We start from the raw sequence: 22,764 nt of genomic DNA on the forward strand, positions 1-22,764 counted from the left end.
CCACACTAAGTATCACAATAGAGCCAATTAATAAAAGTTTATAAAAACAGATTCCTAGACAGGACTTATGCATCAGGGACTTTTTTAAAGCCATGGTTAATACAGTGATGCATGAGCACCTTTAAGTTAGAATTTCAAAATGTATAGATTTACAGTTTTTTTTTAAGACAAAACTCCAGAGCTTTCCTAAACACTCCTAGCATCCTCCTCATATTAAAATTCCTGACCGCACATTATGTTTCTCAAGTCTCACTGTGCACTAGAAAAGTCTCTGGGGACTTTTATAAAAATGCATATATGTGAGGGCTACAGTACCCTAGACTGACTACATTAGAATATTGGTAGTAAGGTTCCACACAGGTGAAGGGGGGCGGGGGAGGAAAAGAGGAAGGGGGAGGGGAAGGAAGGAAGAGAAAAAACGAGGGAGGGAGGGAGGGAGGGAGGGAGGGAGGGAGGGAGGGAAGGAAGGAAGGAAGGAAGGAAGGAAGGAAGGAAGGAAGGAAGGAAGGAAGGAAGGAAGGAGTGTAGCTGATCCTTTTGCAACAGGGTGAGAAGTTTCTGCTTATCAAAATTATAATTCAACACAATTTGTTTCACTTCTCTTTCTATAGGCTCCATTTCTTTTGTAATTACAAATGAAAACCTAGCTCATGATTGCTACCACAAAGGAGTGTAAACAGCCAAGACATCTCATTTGCTTCAGGAAGGTCTTTACTCCAAGTCCCCTGACAGGAAAGGTAGGCACTTTAATATTAGATCAAATAACATATATTTATCCTAACCAAAGAACATTTAATATACAATTTGAGTTGAAGAGAAGGGAGAAAAAGGAAGTGACATCTTTGCCTTTGTTAAATTTCACAATGAAATTTACATCTTGATCCACCTTTTACTTTTAGGAGCCTTCTTCTAAAGTGTAATAGCTGAGATGTTCCAATAGCTGTTGATGTCTCAGTTGCCATTGAAATAGGTCAGCTGAATCCCAAGGACAGCACTCTTAATCGCTGAGAATTCCTTCATTACCCACCCATGGTGTGGTAGGATTCAGGAAGGACTTTGCCCTTCCCCAGCAAAGACAGCAGAGAGGAGAAGGGAGAATGTGCCCACATTGTATAGATCTGTGATTTCCAAATTGTCACTTGTCTTGAGTGACTCCATGTTGTAAAACTGCAATTGGCTCCATTCTCAGGGCAATTGCCAAAGCAGAATGACACTACAACTTATTCTTGCCAGTAAGCAACCAACAGCTGTCTAGCACAAATCATGAAGTAGACTGATGATGTATTTATACAAGTAAAATATTGCCACCTATGAACTTAACAAATTAAACCAAGACCACAAGAACACATGAATATATCAAATCCATTATCAGAAAAAGCAGGCACATGAACCCATTGAGCATACCAGACCAATGAACTATGCAGCTTTCTTAGCTGGAATGCATAAGTGGAAGAACATTTAACTCTGGGGTAAAACAGCATCTATTTACCATACTCAGACTCTCCAGTGTATACACCAAGTGCCATGGTCCCTGGACTTCTGTACAGTGTGATCCTCTCGCCTGATGAGAGCTACTCAAACTGCCATCTGTCTTGACCCAGTAATCCTGGAACTACTTCCATGTCTTGAACTTTGTGCTTCAAATCAAGTCTGCACTTCAGCAGTCTTGTGCCAGAATAGTTCTGTCACCACATTTCATATCTTAATATCTATGCACCCACCTGCAATGACTGAGCATCTTGATCAGCTCTCTGCTATCCTTGTTGGTGAGGCCCCTCTGAATGTTGTAATCCATATACCATTTGGTAATTTGTCTACTATTGTATCAGATGTGACCTGACAGTTCATATTATTAATGAAGAGTAGGATAAGAGAAACTCGGGTTACTAATAGCAAGTGAAATCAAGAGTATTTGGTGAACTGAAGCTAACAACACTGACATAGCTTGTGGACTTGTTGTTATTCAATAACTTCTGACATGGTGGAAAGAGAAAAATGTGTCAACTTATTTCTGACATAGCTCACTCAAGATCAAAAGAATTGTACACTTGATTGAGAGAGAGTCAGACAGACAAGTGTCAAAGCATTGAAGGTATTTTGATATGACAAGATCTGCTCTGACTTTCTTACACATACTACACCATCACCTATAGTTTACAAGGTTCTTATTCACCTCTCATAGAGCCAGAACAATGTCTTAAATAAGACAGAAATGGGGTGGAGGGGGATACTGATTGACTGAACAAGCAAGCATTCTAAAATAACAGTTCCAAAGAACCAAACTATTTCCACAATCATGACTTAAGTAATTTAACAGTACTTCACACATCTCCCAAGTCACTACCTCAAGCAATGCCACCACACATCTCCCAAGTCACTACCCCAAGCAATGCCACCTCTGCTTTTATAATTACTCCTCTTTTCATATTTATTCTTCTGTTACTGACAGTGACTCTAGTCCCTGATTTGGAGACATTAATGCAGATTAGCAGAACCAATGAATCAATGGAGGAAAGCTATCCTAGAGTACACTACAGAGTTTGTTTTTAGCCTTCATATTTTCCATTTCCCTAAGTACTAGCTTCATGAAGACAGGAAATTCCTCACTCCAATTTTCAATATACCTAGGATCATGCTGAGGAAAGAAGTAGCCCATAAGTAGTTATTGAATCTGTGTTACAGAACGAATGAATACTAAGAAACAAGAGAACATTGTGCCAGGTCTTAGCAATGAAGAATAATGCATCATGCCACCTGTTGGGAAATAGCTCTCATTTACATTGCTGCCAAACATGGATGTGATGAAGACCAATCTGGCAGGGCCTCTCACTCCCATTTGGCCTTTCTTGCTCTAGACTAGCACTCCACAACTTGACCCACACCTTGACTTCTGAGTTGTTGCTAGTTATTGAAGATGAGAATAGTCTCTATGATTTGTCTGTCTCCTTTGGGCTAGCTTGGAAGCTGGATCCTCAGATCTCACCCTCCTGAGGAGCAACTGGCACCTGGCAGAAATCTCAAACTGTGAGGTTAACATTTTATTTTTTAAAAAATACAGACATACATATTTTTACAAAGAATGCTTGTCCTAACCATATATGCAGTACTATTCTGAATCCTAGCTAGGCCCCTATCTACAGGTAAAATTTCCAGGGACTATAGTCATATGTCTAGCAAAAGATTAAAATCCCCTCAGAAATCATGTGGCAGGTGCCAGAACCCTGATCCTTTCTGTTCAAACAGCCTGAGCTCACCAATTAGGCATGTGAAGATTTTCATACCAGTCCCTCTGGCCAAGGAAACCCAGTCTTCAATACATAGCCCAGGTGTCCATCACAGAGTAAAATAGATTGTGCTTAGACATGCAGACACCGATAGCCAAAGCACTGCACAAAGTACTAGCATGTGCTAGTGGAGCCCATGCCACTGGCTCAGGTGAGGGGCTCACGTGGGAAACCTCAACTTTCATACCTGACCGTCATCCATGTCTTATGTACCTAACGTATGTCATGGAATTTCCAAATACATCTTATTCGGAAGCCTTTCATTTGATGATTAACTTTTACAAATTTATATCTAAGTAAATAGGTGTGTCTCCATTCACATGGTAGCTGTGGGTAACACAATATGAAGGGTGGGACTGCCCATCAGGGAAACTGAGGCACAGGGCAGCTAGCCAACTTGCCTAAGGACAGAGGAGCACTCTTTAGGAAGAGTCTAAATCCAATCCAGATTTGTTCACTCCCCGTGTCAGCATGGGGCAAACCTCTCCGTATGAACACTTCAAAGTGCTGGGGTGTGTGTGTGTGTGTGTGTGTGTGTGTGTGTGTGTGTGTGTGTGTGTGTGTGTATCCATTCATCTACTGAAGTGCATCTGGGTTGATTCCTATCTTGGCTATGGTAAACAATGATGCAATGAACATGGTTCATGGGTCCTGAAATGGCCAGGGATTCAAGAACACATGACCCATCCTCTCTCTCTTCGCCTCCTGTACTTTAACCTCCCTACCTCAGCAGCTAAATGTAGAGGATTGTCATCTAAATGGCCGCTCTGGCATGTGCTCACTTGCAGGAACCCCCTGTGCTGCAGACAGAATGTGTGCTGGAGGTAAGCAAGCAGTGGCACATGCCTTAGGAACCTCACAAGATGAAGCCCCAGGCTTCTGAACATACCTCTTTACAACTCTAAACCCAGAAGTGCATTAGCATTCTTGCCAAACAGGCTGTGCGGCAATTTAGAAAGCCCAAGTATAATACCTCCCTAAGACCTGTACTTATGGAGACCCTTTCATCCAAGAAATTCAAAGTACTTTACAGGCTCAGAGCCATTCATCCAAACACTCCCAAAGGTATGCAGGTGGCCAGGGTTCTACTCGCTGATGAAGAAACTGAGGCAGGCTGATCGGCCTTAAGTACCATTCTTTAAAACAATCTTTGCTTCTTGAAAATGAATAGCTTAGAAACGTGTACCCCAAAAGCATAACACTTATGGGGGGGGGATGGGATTCTTGCTGTTTTCACAAAAGTTAAATTGAATGTAATGAAATTAAATACTATGCAACAGCACTCTATACCTTTCTGTAGTTCCTTGGACCAGACAGACCATGAAAAATTATGCTTATAGACACCTGAAAATGGCTTATAGTATAATCTGAGATGCAGCTACTATAATCACAAATTTTATGAAAGAAATTTAAAAGAGAAAAAAAAATCCTTCAAATGGAATCAAGCTTTTACACCTTTGGCCAAAAAGCACTTAGCAAAGGTCATTAGCATATTCTCTCAGGACCACAGGCAATCAATACCAAGCCTTAGAGATGAGATTCATTTGCTTTTTAGTAGGAGGTAAATGGCCCCAGGAAACTATGCATTAAGTAGTGGAAGAGTCTTCCCATAGATAAGGGAAGTTGGGGTCCAAGAAGAATAAAGCCATGGGTAACCATTGTTGTTTCATTACAGCAAGTTTATGTTAAATACATGTAGCACAAATTTATGTTCATAATAACACCTAACTTTCACTGGATGGTTACTGCGTGGTAACAACTGTTCTACCAGTAAGGAAAAGGAAGTTTAAAACATTAATAAAGGAGCTTAAAGTATAACTCAGTGGTAGAGCACTTGCCTAGCATATGCCAGGCCTTGAGTTCCACCTTCAGTACTGCAAAATCAATTTTGAGAAAGAGAAAAAATAATAAACAGATGTCTCAAAGAGTTTCCATCAGAGTAAATATATATATATATATATATATATATATATATATATATATATATATATATATATATAACTTAACAAACCAAATTTTCTCCTAAGGAATCCACAAGCCAATAGAAAAATATACAGGTGAAAGGATTTTCACCAAGGCAAGCCCCAGGCACAAGGCAGGGGGGTGGACAGGAGAGAAACTGCAGATGGGCTGTGCATTTTAACAGGCTAATCTCAGGCATCTAGGCTGATGACAGTGGCCTTCTGTGGCTGCATAGAGACATAAAGGGGCCTCCCCTACATCTCTGGGCTGCCTGGCATCGCTAGAGAATATAAATGCACAGGAGATCCATTAAAGGTAATCCTGGGCTAGGCAACCTAGACAGACAGGATTGAACATTAAGAATTAATACCTTTTTCAATTGCTTGTATCTCTCTCCCCAACAAGGTAAAATCTCCTTGAGGCAAAGAGAAGGAGAAAGAAAACAAAATAAAACAAAACAACTACCTCCCCCCACATTCCAACAGGGTGGTATGTCCCCAAAATTGTTTAAATAGTTGATTGCCTTTACTTCTTCACTCATATCTGAGCTAGCCCTTGGATAATGGCTACAGGCACAACTATTATCCCTTCATTTATTTTAACCTATTTAAATCTCAAAAGCACCCAATAAGATAAATTCTATTTACAAGCATCACTTCATAAAGAGAGGAACTGAGGCCTAAGGGTATGCCTGGGATATACATCTGCTAAATGATGCTGTATAGAATTCCTGGGCCCACCCTCCCCCCACATGCAGCTAGGTAGCTGAAGTATAGAACTGTTAAAAGCGATTTCCTGCCTCCCTAATTATCAGTCATCTTCCTCCCATCTTTTACACCATCACTACTAGGAGAAAATCCCAGGGGATCCCCTGTGGATGACTGACAGCTGCACAGATACCTCCACACCACCTCTACTTGGCCCCATCCAATGACACCTACCACTGACAGCCAGTGTGGAAGATGTGAATGCCTCAGGTGTTAAACCAGTCCCCGAGAGACACCAACCATCTCCCTCCCTATGATTGCCCAAATGACCTTCTTTTAGGGCCACCAACCTCATGCCTGCTGTTATCACAGGGGGCATTGCTCATCCTCAGTGTGGCACCCCTATTTTGCTGAAGGTTCTCTAGAGTAGTTTGCCTTTGCTTTGCACACACATCAGTCTTCTTGGCTTTCCAACATGGTTCCAGGAGGAGCTTACATGGAAAGTTCTCCATGCTATTGTCAGCACACAGATTTTGAAACCTGACATGCACAGAGCTCCTCCAGTTAATTGTGAGGTCTTTTAAGCAAGAATTAGGAGGCATATTATTCACAAACTCAGGTTGCTAGTGGGCATTCAGCTTGTTGACTGAATGAATATTCATTTTCTAACTCCACAGTGAGCTCTTTAGACTGTACATGTCTCTATTCATATCACTGTTTCCCTCAGCAACTTGTCTGTAAAATGGGTTAACAGAATAAATTTCATATGCCTACAAAGACCTGTAAGATTCTTGGAATGCTATAGTGCATGCACTAAGCCTTCACTGTTACCATGATTGATTCTCCCTATCTTTCTCTACCTCTGCATCCATCCATAGATCAAGTGTGTGTGTGTGTGTGTGTGTGTGTGTGTGTGTGTGTGTGTCTGTGTGTCTCTGTGTCTCTGTGTGTGTGTCTGTGTTTCAACTGAGATCTTACTAAATTTCCTAGGGCAGTCTCAAATTCCTGGGTTTAAGCAATCCTCCTATCTTCTCCCAAGTAGCTAAGTAGAAGGCACTACCCATGCCCAGCTAATATTTTAGTTGGCTACATGATGATTATAAGATCCACCCCCTGGGAGGACTCCATACAGATGCCTCACACCTATTTAAGTCTTAGCCCAGTACCTGCGTTAGCTAGGTAACTGGCACACCTGGAGGTAGTTACCTTTCCCTTCTCTGAGGTTACATCCAATCCACCTGGCCACACCTCCCACCTTTCCCTATATAATCCAGCTCAAGGGGAGTTCCAATCTCTTTCCTTTTCTCTCTTTCTCTCTTTCCTTTTCTCTCTTACTCTTTCTTGCTCTCTTTCTTTTTCTCTCTTCTTTCTTCTTGTCTGTCTCCCTGAACCTCTATCTTGTGTGGGCTGGCAGTTTGCTCTCCCCACCAACAACTCTTTTCTGCCTGAACCATGTGGCAAGTTTCCTTTCTGGTCAACCTGACAATGACTGCTGGTCATTTGGATAGCTCTTGTCTAATTCAACTACATCCTTCCACAGAATGAGTTTTTCCCCCAAAAGTCCTCAAATAATCATGAAAAGAGAAGTGTGGAAACCAAAACACCGTACCTCCAGGCATGTTAGGACAAGTCTGAATCCACGAGTATGAATGAAAACAGTTATGAAAAAGAATGAAAACATTATGAATAACAACAATTTTTTAAGTCCAGGTATTACACATGAACTTAAAGCTATCAATAGAAAAAGAAAAGATATACGTATGCTTGTGGGTAGATGGGCAACATTTCTGAACAGTAACCTGACCCAAGTGTAACTCCTACCACTCTGATAAATGGCTATATAGAAATTATGGCAGAATGCCTTGTATTTTGGTCAACACCCCAACATAAATCTAACTACTATCAGATTATGTGACCTCATCCTGGGACTGGATCCAAAAGTCTTTCATGTGATCTCTGAAGTTATCAGATCTGGAAAATGTTTCACTTGCTTTCTCTTTCAGTCCATTTTTAGCAAAACAAAATGTAGCATCGACAGACAGTAGGAGGCAAGAAGGTAAAGTCAGAAATTGTCCACACTTGATTACCCTAAATTACCTGATGATGAATATTCATTGTTCCCTGGATTCAATAGAAAGTAAACAGTTGCTTTAAAAGAAAATCTGACTTTCATCATTTTTGTTGGTGGTGGTAGTGGTCATGAGCCTGGGCCCTGTCCCTGAGCTCTTTTGCTCAAGGCTATCACTCTACCACTTTGAGCCACAGGGCCGGTTTTCTAGTGGTTAATTGGAGATAAGAATATCACAGCCTTTCCTGCTGAGGCTGGCTTTGAACCATGATCCTCAGAACTCAGCCTTCATGCTTTTTCTCTTTTTTTAATTTTCATGTGTTTTTTTTCTCTTTTTTTTCTTTGTTGTCAAAGTGAAGGACAGAGGGGTTACAGTTTCATATGTAAGGAGGTAAGTACATTTCTTATTCAACTTGTTACCTCCTCCCTTGCTTTTTCTCTTATACTAGTGAAAAACTATTCATGCTTGCTTCCAATGCAACCTCAAACCAACCCATTCCAGGCCCTGAGGCCTTGTTCTAGTTTTATCCTCATGGCCTTTCATTTCTCCTTAAGGCCACCTCAATCCATTAAGCATGGCTCAGCATAGCCCTCTACGGTAGCCTCTCAATATGCTTTAGGAGAATGGCTGGAATTCCTTTGTCCTGACATTCATTAGCTCAATGAAAGATCTTGAGCAAATTTCTCCACCACTCTGGGCCTTGGTGTCTGTGTCTCTAAAAAGAAGCTATCTCTATAGCCCATCACCTTCAAGTTATCACCAGGTCATTAGCTCTCTGGTGTTCAGGTACAGAGAGAAGCACAGAATCCTGGGAAGTGGGATCTTCTCCCTATGTACATATGAAAAGGCTTTGAAAGTGAGCTGAGCTTTGCAAGAGGCCATCAAGGTTGGAAAAAAAAATACAATGAAGTGACTTTTAAGTAATGGAAAATTAAAACATATGTTCTGTCTCGTAAAGTGGAACTGAAAAGTGAGAATGTCCCTAAGCCCAATACAAAGAGCTAGCCAAGAGCCCAGTGGTATGCCCCTTTCTATCAGTACAGAATATTTTTTAAATTCACTATGACTAGAAAAGGAGAATTGGGCAGATGGGGTGTTTTTTTTTAAAGGATTGAACAATTTATTGGTTGCTATAAAATCAATAAGTAATATTTCAACTGAATTCAACATCTTTCTATTGGTTCTCTTTGGGGGGAGTGGAAATCAAGGTAATGACAAATGTCTCAGTCTTCTCTCTGTTCCTCATTTAGTGAAGGTCTCATGTGTCAATGCACAGATTTAGAAGCTCAGAACAGACACTATTTTGACCACATTGCAATGGAAGAATTTAATCATTTAATGTTTCAGGATCTACCCATCAAGCATTGACAGCTTGCAATCAATGTCAGAAATTACTTTGTAAAATGGATTTGCTTTTCCCTTTGAATTTTGAGACCCAGAAGCCTGTATTGCTTGATTTCCCTGGAAATTTTCCAGATGTGATTTCAGCTTTAACTTTGTGGAGTGGGGTTTTGTTTCTACAAGACAATAGTGAATGGTTTTGCTACTGGCTATTAAGTCTGCTTTTAAGAACACTTTAGGTATGCTTTGCAAGGATGGTTCTGTTATTCCCATCACCTTAATTTATTTTCTTTCTGTATTTTTCTCTACATTTTAAATCCCAGTGTGCCTATGTGCTCAGGTACAATACATACAAATGCTGCAATAGACAGATGGGTACGTACCATCTCCTACTGCGCATGCTTCTTAGTGAAAACAAGTACCCAAAACAGACTGCAGTCATTCCATCCACTCTATTGCTATAATAATCCCTGCAGGGGGTCATTCTCCAACTCCAACTGCAGCACTGTGGATATATAAATTAGGGCTACCCATAATGCTTGACAATACAATGAAGTGAGTCTTCTAATAGCCCTTCTTCTAATACACACAGTACATAAAACTAGAAAATTTGCTTTAAAATGGGCAGCAAAATAAAACTTGTTAAAACTGCTTTACAAAATCAGTGCTATGTTAATCTTTTTTTTTTTCAGCCTATGATGTTCATCTAACTGAACATCTACTCCCAGAGTGTGAATCTCTAAAGTGGCAGGAGATTTGTTAAACTGTAGATCTTAATAGACTTGTAGATTATCCTCATGGGCACAGGATAACTGAGAGTTTGTTAATATATATCTTAAAGAAATATTTACTAATGTGCTCATCACAAATACCTGGGAAAAATTTAAAGGGAAAAAATATTTAGTTTGGTTCATGGTTTGAGAGATGAGTCGACAATATTGCTGTGGGGTGAGATTTCCTGTCCTAGAAAAGAAGTGTGTGGTAAAGCAAAAGTACTCACCTTATGGCAGCCAGGAAGCAGAAAGAGACAGACAGACAGACAGACATAGAGAGGAAGGGAGGGAGAAAGAGAGAAAGAGAGAGAGAGAGAGAGAGGCAGAGACTGAGACAGAGACAGAGACAAAAGCCAAGACAGCAGAGATAGAAGGAAGGAGAAAAGAAAGAAGAGATGGAGAGAGGGGTTCTAGGGACAAGGTTCTAGGGACCCCAGTAACCTACTTTCTCAGCTAATCTCCATCCTAAAGTTTCCATCATCTCCAAAAATAGCATGAACAGCTGGAAACCAAGCCCTCTCTCAACACATAAGCCAGCCAATAGGAGCCATTTCATAATCAAACCATAACACAGAGCTAGACTAACAGGGAACTAATCCAGACAGATTTGGTTATTAAAAAAAAATACTTCAAGGACTAAACTTATAGATTCCTTTGCCAATAAGACAATTCTCCTCACTCAAAGTCCAAAATCAGGGCTATGGCAAAACTCCCACAGAATTATGAGATCAGTGAGCAGCCAGGACTGTTCACTCAATTGCCCACCTGCTTTCAGTTATCTAGAGATATTGTACCTCCTGAACTGTGCATATGTCCAAAAAAAAAGAAAGAAAGAATAATGTCAAGACCATCAATATTTACATCGCCTGAACCTGAAGGTCAGTTCAAAAGGGTACCAATAATTTATGGGAATGTTTTAGTCACCTAGGGCAAATGGGAAAGAAAGAAGAGCTGGAACTGTTCCCATTTTTATCTTTACAATCTCTAATATAAAAAGTCGACTGCCAACCATGGAGGCATTCCAAAGTGAAAGGTGATATTAACATTTTTCACATTAAAAAAATCAGTTGTAGTCCTCAATGTTGTCATGCATCTAATGGCATCAGCAATAGCAGGTCAGAAAACTCCACCAAATGACATAGGGTCATGAAACCTCTGAAAAGCAGTTCACAAGTACTCAGACACTTTAATAGTAGAAGGGATTTTATTCCAAAGGCTGTATCTGACATATTTTAAAGTACAAAGATAAAAAACCAGAAGCCTATCTCTGGAGCCATTGGTAATGAAATACACCAGCCCTAAATAATCACAGGTGTGAAAAAAAGTACTGAGTTCTAATGTTGAAGGAGAAGATCAAACCCAGAGTCTTGTGCATGCTAAACACATTCTTTACCATTGAGCAGCAATTCCCAAGCTAAGAAATTATCTTTCCTCTTATCAACTCAAATACATAGACATATAGACATATATTAAAACAATTCTAAGAAACAGAAAATAGTGGGGTAAGCTCCAGCCTAAAATCAAAACAAAATCAAGAACAGCTGGGCACTGGTGGCTCACATCTGTAATCCTAGCTATTCAGGAGGCTGAGATCTGAGAACCGTAGAACAAAAACAGCACAGGCAGGAAAGCTGTGAGACTCTTTATCTCCAATTAAACATCAAAAGAAGTGGAAAATGGAGCTGTGGCTCAAGTGGTAAAGCACTAGCCTTAAGCCAAAAAGCTCAGGGAGAGCACTCAGGTCCTGGGTTCAAGCCCCAGAACTAGCACACAAAAAGAGAAACAACAAAAACAAAAGCAAAAACAAACAAACAAACAAAAAAACCACTTTGCTGAATTTTTCTTATTGCACTTCTAAATTAGGGTCATCTTTGAGCCTGTGGCAAGAATCTGCATTCTACAATTATCCCACCAAATTTCTTTCATGTCTCAACAACACAAGATTATCAAGAACCAGCAAGCATGGAGAAAAGATGTATACAATTTGATAGTATCCACATGATTTAACCAGGACTGACATACTAACCTTTTCAACAGACATCTCCTCGAGAAAGTAAAACTGGAAAAATCATGAAGATTCTTCTGCTTGCAATTAAGAGGCATGTCCAGAGAGTACCAAAAGCTGGATTCCCCCAATTGAAATCTTGAGTTTTATCTTCCTGTTTTGACTAGTGGTCTCGTGATGAAGGGCCTGTGGTGTTATAAATTATCCCATTACTCACTCCCTCAGGTAACCCTGCTGGAACAGGAAGGAAGTAAATCTTGGAGTCTTGCACTTACATTCCTTAATCATACACATGTGTGCCTGCCAACGCAGTAAATCACTGTCTTTCACTCTATGGCCATGATTCACACCTGAAACAGAGCAGAGCAGACAGGTACTCAGAAATGCCATTTCTAAAGAAAAGCATCTTCATGCATTCAAATTAATCATACTTAGGTACATCTGTGTTGTGTTTTTCTCAACTAGACACCATTTCAGCAAGTATATCATTCTAATTAAGGGTCATCAGCCATGCTCAAAGCAAATTTTATAGGGCAAAGCTTTCCAAACAGAAATTTCAGAACTTTGTACCCTTTCTGAGGTCTATGAAAACCAAACATCTATGTCAGATCAACCCATTTGAGCATGACTTAAATTAGTGTCATTGGCCCTATTGTTAAGGCCAATTTTCCCCTCATAAACTCAGTGGAGCAAAAATACGACAAATGATTTTAAGATGCCACCCAATTATATAAAGGCATTCATCTGACTTTCCAGAGACGCAGTGAAGAATCCAAACACATTATCAATCCTGAAGAAAAGAAGTATTTGATGTTACCTTGCTTTCTGTGATTATGTACCTATCCTTTGCTAAATCTTGAACAGGAAGAGGAAAAGAGGTTTGCAAAAGTTGAAGAGCCTTATTTTTACTATTAAAAAATAAATATGTCTTTCTTTCAGGTTTATGTGAATTTTGAAAGCTTGGATGGATTTTCCTCCTCAGTACTCAGCTAAATGGTTGCTCCTGGTCTTGCTGGAGAGAGATGATAATCAAAGTGCATGCTCAGTACTTGTAAGCACAGTTAAAAATCTCTAGCAGCAGTGATAAGAACAATGCCAATTTCTTACAACGCAAACGGTGATGACAGGACAAGGCCAAAGGATAGAAAATTGTACTCAACATTTTTTGTTGAGTTGGCACCATTATTATCAGCAAGCCCTCATAATGTCCATGGTGTTTCATTCAATCTGCTATCAGCTCAGTATCAGAAGATTATAAGAGTACAATGGTCTCCCAGCTCCTGGATCTGGGAGATAGATACGTGAATATTACCTTTACCTTTTGTATTTAACACTTTGACCTTCATTTTTGTCATTTTAAATTTTGGTAGTTAAGGTCACCTCGGGTGAATAAATGACACTTTTAAGAAGAAAAGGAGCTGGGCATTGCCTTTTTTAACTGCCTCAAGCAAAATGGCTTCCTTAAACACTAGGCTCTGAAATGTCTGAGAAAAGAGACTTGTAAGACAAAGAATGACACATACTTTTGACAGCAGTGAACATCACATAGGATAAAAGTCTCTTTTAAATAAAAACTCATTGTGATACACTGAAATAGAGTAATACAATTGAAGTGGATTTGGTGGGGGGAGGATAAAAGTATAAACTCAATGCTTTATTTTAAGGCTGCTTTATTGTTTTAATTGATTTTAAAGGGCTTTTTAATAAGATTATTTGCCCTACAATGTAGAGCCAAAAGCTCTTTGACTGCATATAAATGAACTGTGGTCTGCTCAACTTTCAATACAATATCCTTGTAATTCAGACTACATCAACATTATATTAAAACAAAGGCTTCACCTTTGACTTTCAGGATGTTCTGTGGAACACTAATAAAGGTCTCAGTCTGAATAGACTTGCACACAAAAACACACTTTCCCCCTAGAAGTCTATACTAACTAATATCAGGCATCCATATTAAACCACTTAGATCTAGCAAAAGTACTTTACCTCCATGAACATATAATACTACAAACATGACCTCCTGGGATTACTTCAACATTATGAATTTCTGTGTGGATGACAGGTTATTTTTTCTGTCACACTTGTGTTCCATTTCACCTCCAGCTTTAAAAATGGTGTAAAGGGAAGGAAATCTATCTTAGTTAAACAACAACAACTCGTCTATCTTTAGGGTTAGGAGAATGCTATTTCTAAACTCAAACAACAATACCATAGAACCCACAGATGCTGGTGTCTGTCAGATATAAAGTGTCCAAAGATTAACCCAGGGCAATCTGTCGCAGTACTGAATTCCTGAACCACTTAAACACCAATACAAGAAAAGATGCCTTCTAGCTAAAAATGGTGATGTCAGACAGCTGCATGTCACACTTTAAAAATGATTTTTGAGAAATCTCAAGAGCTCATATGCTCCTGACAACAGCAAATACTGACATACCACCCACCTTCACCACCACCACCACCACCAGTCCCCCCTCCCACTCCTCCCCGGCCTGCCGCCACCATTTTTTTAAACCAGTAAACCACAGTCAAGGTCAGAAAAAGTCTACTCGGCCACCTGAATCACTCTGCCATATTTGGTATTCAAAATTAAAAGGCAGAGTTAAAAGTAGTAGTTAAGTGCTAGATTTCAATGTGAAAACTTAAAATTGGGGCAGGACATAACCAAAAATAAGGACAACTCATTTAATGGCATTTAGTCAGCTTGTTAAATATACTGATTCATACACACAGTCAAAAAATAGTACTAAAGTTAACACAGAACAGCTCGTCATATTAGATGTGTAAGAGTCACAATGTAAAGCCAGCTTCAAGTAGGGCTAAGAGGTTACTGAATATTGTTAAAATAGTAAAATCTATAAAGAGACATGCATAGTGAGGAACAATCAGCTAAATGTCCCTAAATTATATCCTTAAATCTGTCTTTCCTTTCAAATGCATCTCCTCAGACACATAAGCCCTAGCCTTGTAGCCTCACCAGAAAGGGAGCTTCAAGTCTGCAACCAAAATAACAGCCCAGGAGTTTGTGGGTTTTATAAATGGTGGTTTGAGATTTGGGTTTCATTTTTCTGTCTAAATAAAATATCCATAGAAATGTTTTCCTAACACGATAGAATCACAGAGGAGGAGATTTATAGTCCACATGGTTCACAAATTTCTTCTGCTCCAAAGCAGTAAGAAGACCCAACTAGGTTACAAGTTCCTCCTACCTGATGCTTGGTTATTCGTTAAAGTTACAAAGCTGGTTTTAGTATTTAACCAGGAAATGGTTCTCTGATTAAGTCCTTTATTGAATAATGAACCAAGGAAATTCGGTTTCACTTGGAAAGTAGCAATTCCCCAAAATTGAAAGCCTTATTTCTCATGCAGAAATTTTAAAAGAAAACTTTAGGATGGAGGCTCAGAAGAAAACCCTACAGATACTAAAAATCAATCGATGTTTTGATATAGAAGATTGGTTTATCTTTCATTTTCCAAAGACAACATAAGGTTCAGTTAAGCTTAGATTCAAAAACAAACAAAACTTTTTTGTATTTGAAGCAACAATATAAATAAAGTTTGCCAGTTTCATGGGGGCTCTTCAGAAAATTACCACAGTTTGCTGGCATTTGATGTTAATATATATACACATATATATGCATATATGTGTGTATATGTATATATGCATATATGTGTGTACATTTTATATACATATACACTATACATATGTACATATACATGCATATATACTATACATATAACATAGATACAATTATTTATATATTAATATATTACATTTTCATGTGTTGCATTATGTATCATAGGCATTGTATATTAATGTGCCATATATTATGTATATTAGATGTTACATGTTCTCTATAAAATAGTGTATATGTTTGGCCCACCACCATATGTGACTAACTGTAAAACTTTACAGGGAAACATAAATATACCTCTATATCTCTGTCTGTTTGGATAACAAGAAGCTCTTGAAACTGAAAAGTTCAAAGAGACAATTTGTTATCCCAGAGCCCTAAATCTATAAATCTTACAGCTGACATTTCCCAACCTAGGGCAATAACAGAGTAGAAGGTGAGGAGGGGCCCTTCTTCTCTTCAGGGTAGAGCCTGGCAGCTGCTGTCCTCCCCCAACACACATGGCTGATGCAAACTTGTTTATGCACTTAGTGTATTCATATAATTTGCCAATTTGCTGGGCTTGACACCAATAAGATGGCTGAACATTTGCTGTTGTCCATGTGTTGACTCATAACAACTCAAGGCTTCTCTGCCACATTAAGAGAACCTGACCAGCTGGGAAGCAACATAAAGTAACTGATGAATAGAACACACTACATCTTGTCTTAATTTTTGCCCCCCTGCAGGGAAAAAGCCAAGGAGGATCTATCATTTTTCTAATCATTGTAATAAGCCTTTTCTATATCTTATAAAAGTTAGCTATACTACTAGCATGTTTCAATAAATATTCACATAGCTGTTACTGAAATATCAGAGACTCTGGGTAATTCAGATGGATAGTGAAGTTCAAGTTCTTCAAGTTTCATATACACTTTTGTGATGAAATTGAAATGTCTCTAGATGGTAAATACAGCCTGGGGGTGACGGGGAACTACATTACTAAAGGACATAGATACTATTAAAATGGTTTTGGTATGCTCTTCTAGTATACTAATTAATTTAAAATATTTTGTACATTTAGTTTAATGTACATTAGCCTGGCCTGCATATGGGAACAGGAAAATCAATCCTAAACAGAAATTTTCCATCACTCTCATTTTATTATCAATTAGCAAAGTATAGTTATGTATCTTGTACAGTTGTATTGAAAACAAATGTCTTAATTGCAAGTTTAGCTCATACAGGGATACAGAAACATTCTATCCAAACAGAGATATAAACTTAAGAAATTCATCTAGGAAGTTGAAAGTTTCCTTCAAAGAAGCATTCTACCACTTCCCTTGTGTTTCAAAGACTGTAATGTCTTGAAACATGACTTTATACCAAACATCTTATTCCTACTAACATGGCTAGTAAGAATGCTGGATTCTCCCCAAATATATTTGTTTTTATTAAACAAATGTCCAACAACTTTCAGAATTAGCAAATGGACTAGCAGCTCCAAATGAATGCCAGCTAAATAAACAACCTGAGCACGCAAACTCAGGACCAATCTACTGAGCTGGTAACATTCTCAGACAATGGTAAAAAGCCAAGCTCATTCACTCAAGCAAGTCACTGGGTCTCACCTTCATTGTTAGGGAAAAAGGAAGCCCTTGGCCTAGTTACATTTTTTTCTCACCTTAAGAGACTTCAACCAACCATACATGTCCAACTTCATGAAAAAGAAAAATTGATATGCCCAATATTGTTGAACAGCTCTAGCTCTCATATATAACTAAACCCTTAAAGTTAAGGAGGAGGGGAAAAAAAAAACCTCTGTATTTTCAAAACAAGAATGCATTTAGAAACAACATAACCATAAAGTTGGCTCAGTAGATGCCTACAATATTTCTGGATCACCCAGAGACTGTACTGCTCCCAAATAATCTCTTACTGATTGCTTGTCACCGTAACCAGATAACTACCATTGCTTGGCATCTTAGGTCCCTGTCCTCCTGATAGAATACATACCTATTGCCAGGTCCTGGTGGCTCACTCCCGTAACCCTAGCTAATCAGGAGGCTGAGATCTCAGGACCATGGTTCGAAGACAGTCCAGGCAGGGAAGTCTGTGAGACTCTTATGTCCAATTAGCCCCAAGAAAACAAGAAGTAGAGCTATGGCTAAAGTGGTAGAGCACTAGCTGTGGATTAAAATGCTCAGGATAGGACCCAGGCCCTGAGTTCAAGCCCCACGGCAAATCAAAAAAATAAAAATATATAAAAGTACCTAGCTATTGAACCATTTGCATACATTTGCCTCATATGCTGATTTAGAGCAGAATCACATACAATTAAAGGGCAGAATCAGTGGACCAGGTGAACCTTGGTTAAGAGGAGAGAAAATGTTCATTTAGAGGGAAAAAAAAATGTTTACCACCACTGCAAACTGGACCACCATGAGCAGTAGGATCAAGAAAACACAACAAATATATTCAAGGAAAATCTACTGGACAAGAATTCCGGCCCAGCTAGAAGTAGGAAATGCTGACACTTGGCTTTCAGTAGTAGACAATAGCTTAAGATTTATATTTTGATAATCTGCATTCCCAGTCAGGTGAATCTAACACACATACACATGCCACAGTATCAGGGGTTTGTTTTTTTTGTTGTTGTTGTTGTTTTTTGGCCAGTCCTGGGCCTTGGACTCAGGGCCTGAGCACTGTCCCTGGCTTCTTCCCGCTCAAGGCTAGCACTCTGCCACTTGAGCCACAGCGCCGCTTCTGGCCGTTTTCTGTATGTGTGGTGCTGGGGAATCGAACCTAGGGCCTCATGTATCCGAGGCAGGCACTCTTGCCACTAGGCTATATCCCCAGCCCCTGCATCAGGGTTTTTACCCCCCCCACCCCCCAACCCTCCACGCTCCCCTGACCTGCGGGAGAGATAGGGAAGGCACGCCCCAACCATATGAGCCAAGAAAGGAAAGGGCTGACAGACCATCCGCACCCAGCCCTCCCTCACTGGAGGAGGACAATCAGATGTCTGGGAGTCAAGTCGGTGCAAGATCTCGTTTATTGAGGAAGTGCATACAGCTAAATAGGGCACAGGAGCCAATCAGGTCAAAGATCGGCAGGAAAGGGAGGGGCATGCACCTATCTAGGGACTGTAAGGGGAGGCATGAGCTGTCCCTCAGGTCAGAAGAGCCGAGGTGTCACAGCCCACAGAACCGCCTCTGGGTTCATTGTTAGGCCATCTTAGACACTCGTGGCCCCAGGACTGAGAAACAGGCGGGGCCAGCTGGTTGACTTCTGGGCATGTCCCACACCACAGAAGGAGAGCAAAGTTTTGCCTCTTTTGTCCTGTTATATAGGAATTTGATCATAAGTTACAAGGAGCCACATTTTGAAAGGCAGAATCAGGGGTCTATATTAGAAAACCAGCAACTGCAAGGGGACTAATGTCTCCCAAAAAACTTGAGTTCTCAAAGGCACTTAATACTGTTAGGAAACTGAGCCACAAGGGTAGTAAAAAAAAAAGAACAGAAAACAGTCTCAACAGACCAGATCAACTCTAATGGAGAGTTGAAAAGGGAAACCATGGCGACTTGAGAAGAGTCGGGAAACCAAGACGGCACCAGTCAGACCCAGTATCCATATTTCAGTCCTGCCAGGAATTCTGTCTTAGCCCTTTATACCGATGACCCCATCTATACTTTCCTGTGCCTGTAATTAAACTCAGGTAGTGTCTTCCTACTTGCTCTGTTTAGCTTTCATATTTTCCTATTCTTCTCTCCCATTGTTTTTATGAAATTTCAGGAATAAGAATTAAAGTCCTTTAAGTAAAAGACAGTCACAATCTTTTTTAAAAGCTCATCCACCAAAAAATATTTACATTCAGGGAGATGGATGCTCTGTTTACCTCAGAGCACATAGATATTTGAACAAGGGAGGAAAGAAATCCTGCTCTATTGATTCTCAGTCTCAGCTTTATCCACCAAGACCAGTTGTTGCTCACAAGTTATTATTCTGAAAAGTCACTTCCATTTAGGGTTCAAGCCAACATTTAAAAGCCTATGAAAACATGACAGTACTGGCCTTTTGAGTGAACTGACATCAAGTCAGACCTGTAAGATAAGGTTGGGCATAAGGCCTTCATCTTCTGCATGTTCCAATAGCATTTAACCTTTTAATATTTAAATGACAATAGACTGAGCAAGAAGTCAGCAGACTCCCACCCAATTTCAAATCAGAAGCCTAAGTGATGCCTTGAAGTTTGTGCTTCTGTATCTAGTCCTCAGGCCAGCTGTCCTACACAAGAGTTCTCAATTCTTATACAAAGCAACTGACTATGGGCCTGCAGAACTCCAGAGAATGAGACACAGGATCTGATGAGAGTGAGTTTTGGAGATACTGGGAGCAGTAATTCTTAATATCTACATGATCTAGAGGTTCTATCAATTTATACATACATCTAACATCATATCTAAAGTGAAAGCACCAGCCCAGAAAACCACACAGACACACAGTCACATACAGCAAAATGAGTTTGTTGTCAACAGGGGCTGACAAAGCCAATTTCCCTCACAGGAGTGGGAGAAATGGTGCCTGCCATTGCTCAGGGGCATTCTTACTCAGTCATGGGACTAGGGGCAGGAAGCACTCTGCATGCACAGCTGTGGGTGGAGGGCATTAGGGAACCACAGGGAGAAGCATGGGAGCCCAAGGAGAGTTCTCTTTTCTTTGTGAAGTGCAGGATGGAGTTCAGGTCTGGGCAAAGGGCATTCTACTGATGCAGCTGGGGGCTAGAGCTACATGCTGAGGGCCTAGGATGGAAACTGTCAAGCCCACAATGGAAGCAGACATACTAACATACAGGACCCGGGAATTAGAACAAAAGTTAAAATGGGTTAAGGTAAGGCATAGGTAGGAGATAACAAGAGAAAGGGACATGAGCGTATCAAAGAACATGCTCTTAAAATGAGAGATGGGGGTTGGGGATATAGCCTAGTGGCAAGAGTGCCTGCCTCGGATACACGAGGCCCTAGGTTCGATTCCCCAGCACCACATATACAGAAAACAGCCAGAAGCGGCGCTGTGGCTCAAGTGGCAGAGTGCTAGCCTTGAGCGGGAAGAAGCCAGGGACAGTGCTCAGGCCCTGAGTCCAAGGCCCAGGACTGGCCAAAAAAAAAAAAAAAAAATGAGAGATGGAACCACAAAGCTAATTTCCAGTCCTCCAGTTTTAAGGATGGAGGACCATTATAGTCATAAAACTAGCTGTAGATTGTATAAGATATTTCTCCTTTTCCCATTTTTTGAAAACCAGGAAACATTCATCCCCATCATTTATGTACACAGTCCTACATTCCCTTACTCAAAAATCAAACCACTCAAGAAAACAGCAAATCCTAGAATATGGTTGCATCCGGATAAAAGGTCTCCCTAGAACCTCCCACTCTGGACGTAGGCAGAGTATTATGGCTTTTTTTCCTTGATAGCTGCAGAAACACTTTTTTTTTTATGATGAGACAATTTTGCTCACTATTCTGCTGTCACTTCTTGTTAAGCAAAGGAGTAAGAAGTAAATAAGACAAAGGCTGGAGACCACCAGGGTATGAGTAGGCCCAGGGAAGGTGGAGCCCCTCCTGGCTGATGGATGAACTCAGGCTCAGCGGTTAACTCGCAGCAGGACTTCTGCTTCATAGGCCCTTCATCAGTCTGGAAGATCCCTAGCTCTTCATTATCACTGCTCTTTACAACACAAGGAAAATAAATTGCACAGTCCAGTAAAAGACTTTTTTACAGCCCAGCACAATAGGAGACACCTGAGGTCCTCTTGCAACTGAAATTTAAAAGGGAACTAAAGAGAGGTTCTTTCATTCTCTCCTGGAAAACAATGTAATAAGCACAACTCTCATGAATTATACTATGAAAAAAAAAACAACTTTTTTTTTTCTATCTCCAGGATCTCTCAGAAAGCTTTGCTCCACTTACCCAGCAGGAGCCATTCTTGCCATCAAGCCTGAGCAATCATGATTCACATGATGCTGAGGCATGAACTCATAGCTGGCTCAAAATAAGAAAAATGGGTATTTGTACATACTTGTTCATACAGCACCACTCGCCGAATTGTTATAATGATAACCAAAATGTGGAAGCAACCCAAATGTCCATCACTGGATAGATAAGCAAAGTGTGGCTTACATACACAATGGAATGTTTTACTCAGCCTTTCACAAGGGAAATTTTTACATAGGCTATAACGTGGGTGATCCTTGAGGACATTATGCTAAGATGCAATTAGCCAGTCACTAAAGGACATGGTACGTGTTCTGCTCCCATGAAGTGCCTGACAAACTCACAGAGACAAAAAGTAAACGGTGGTTGCTATAGACTGTGGGGAGAGATAAGGACAACTTGTTTATCAATGGGTAAAGAAATTCAGTTCATAGGGCTGGGGATATAGCCTAGTGGCAAGAGTGCCTGCCTCGGATACACGAGGACCTAGGTTCGATTCCCCAGCACCACATATACAGAAAACGGCCAGAAGCGGTGCTGTGGCTCAAGTGGCAGAGTGCTAGCCTTGAGCGGGAAGAAGCCAGGGACAGTGCTCAGGCCCTGAGTCCAAGGCCCAGGACTGGCCAAAAAAAAAAAAAAAAAAAGAAATTCAGTTCATAAGATAAAAGGTTCTAGAGCATGGGTGTACAAGAATGTGAATATACTAACGCTATTAAACTATATTTCATTAAGATGCTAAGTTTTAAGTTTAGTGTGTGTGTGTATGTCATTATTAAAAATAGATTTACAAAGACCATAAACTAAAAGTAAGCCATAAGGAAAAGTGCTCTCCTAAATTATCCCTGCACCTTCCATCCATCTCTTTGAAGGTCTAGATCTGATAAGAATCTACTTACTAGAACTCATTTGATTCCCTGATCTAATTGGCTTGTTTAGCAGACAGAGAAATTGAGATCCAGACTGATTAAATAATTCTTGCAAGATCACACAATTACTAATCTGTTTCATA

At 40.1% G+C, this 22,764-nt stretch overlaps 1 long non-coding RNA gene across 1 annotated transcript in view; it reads right to left on the bottom strand.

The window, feature by feature from the left end:
* The window catches only part of LOC125352975, a 236,811-nt gene that overhangs the window by 36,049 nt on the left and 177,998 nt on the right, over positions 1-22,764 (bottom strand). Inside the window, exon 6 of the long non-coding RNA XR_007211224.1 lies at positions 12,163-12,491. This is a non-coding gene — a long non-coding RNA (uncharacterized LOC125352975). The remainder of the gene's footprint in view (positions 1-12,162; positions 12,492-22,764) is intronic.

The sequence above is a fragment of the Perognathus longimembris genome, chromosome 6 (assembly GCF_023159225.1).
Source record: "Perognathus longimembris pacificus isolate PPM17 chromosome 6, ASM2315922v1, whole genome shotgun sequence".
NCBI lineage: Eukaryota > Metazoa > Chordata > Mammalia > Rodentia > Heteromyidae > Perognathus > Perognathus longimembris.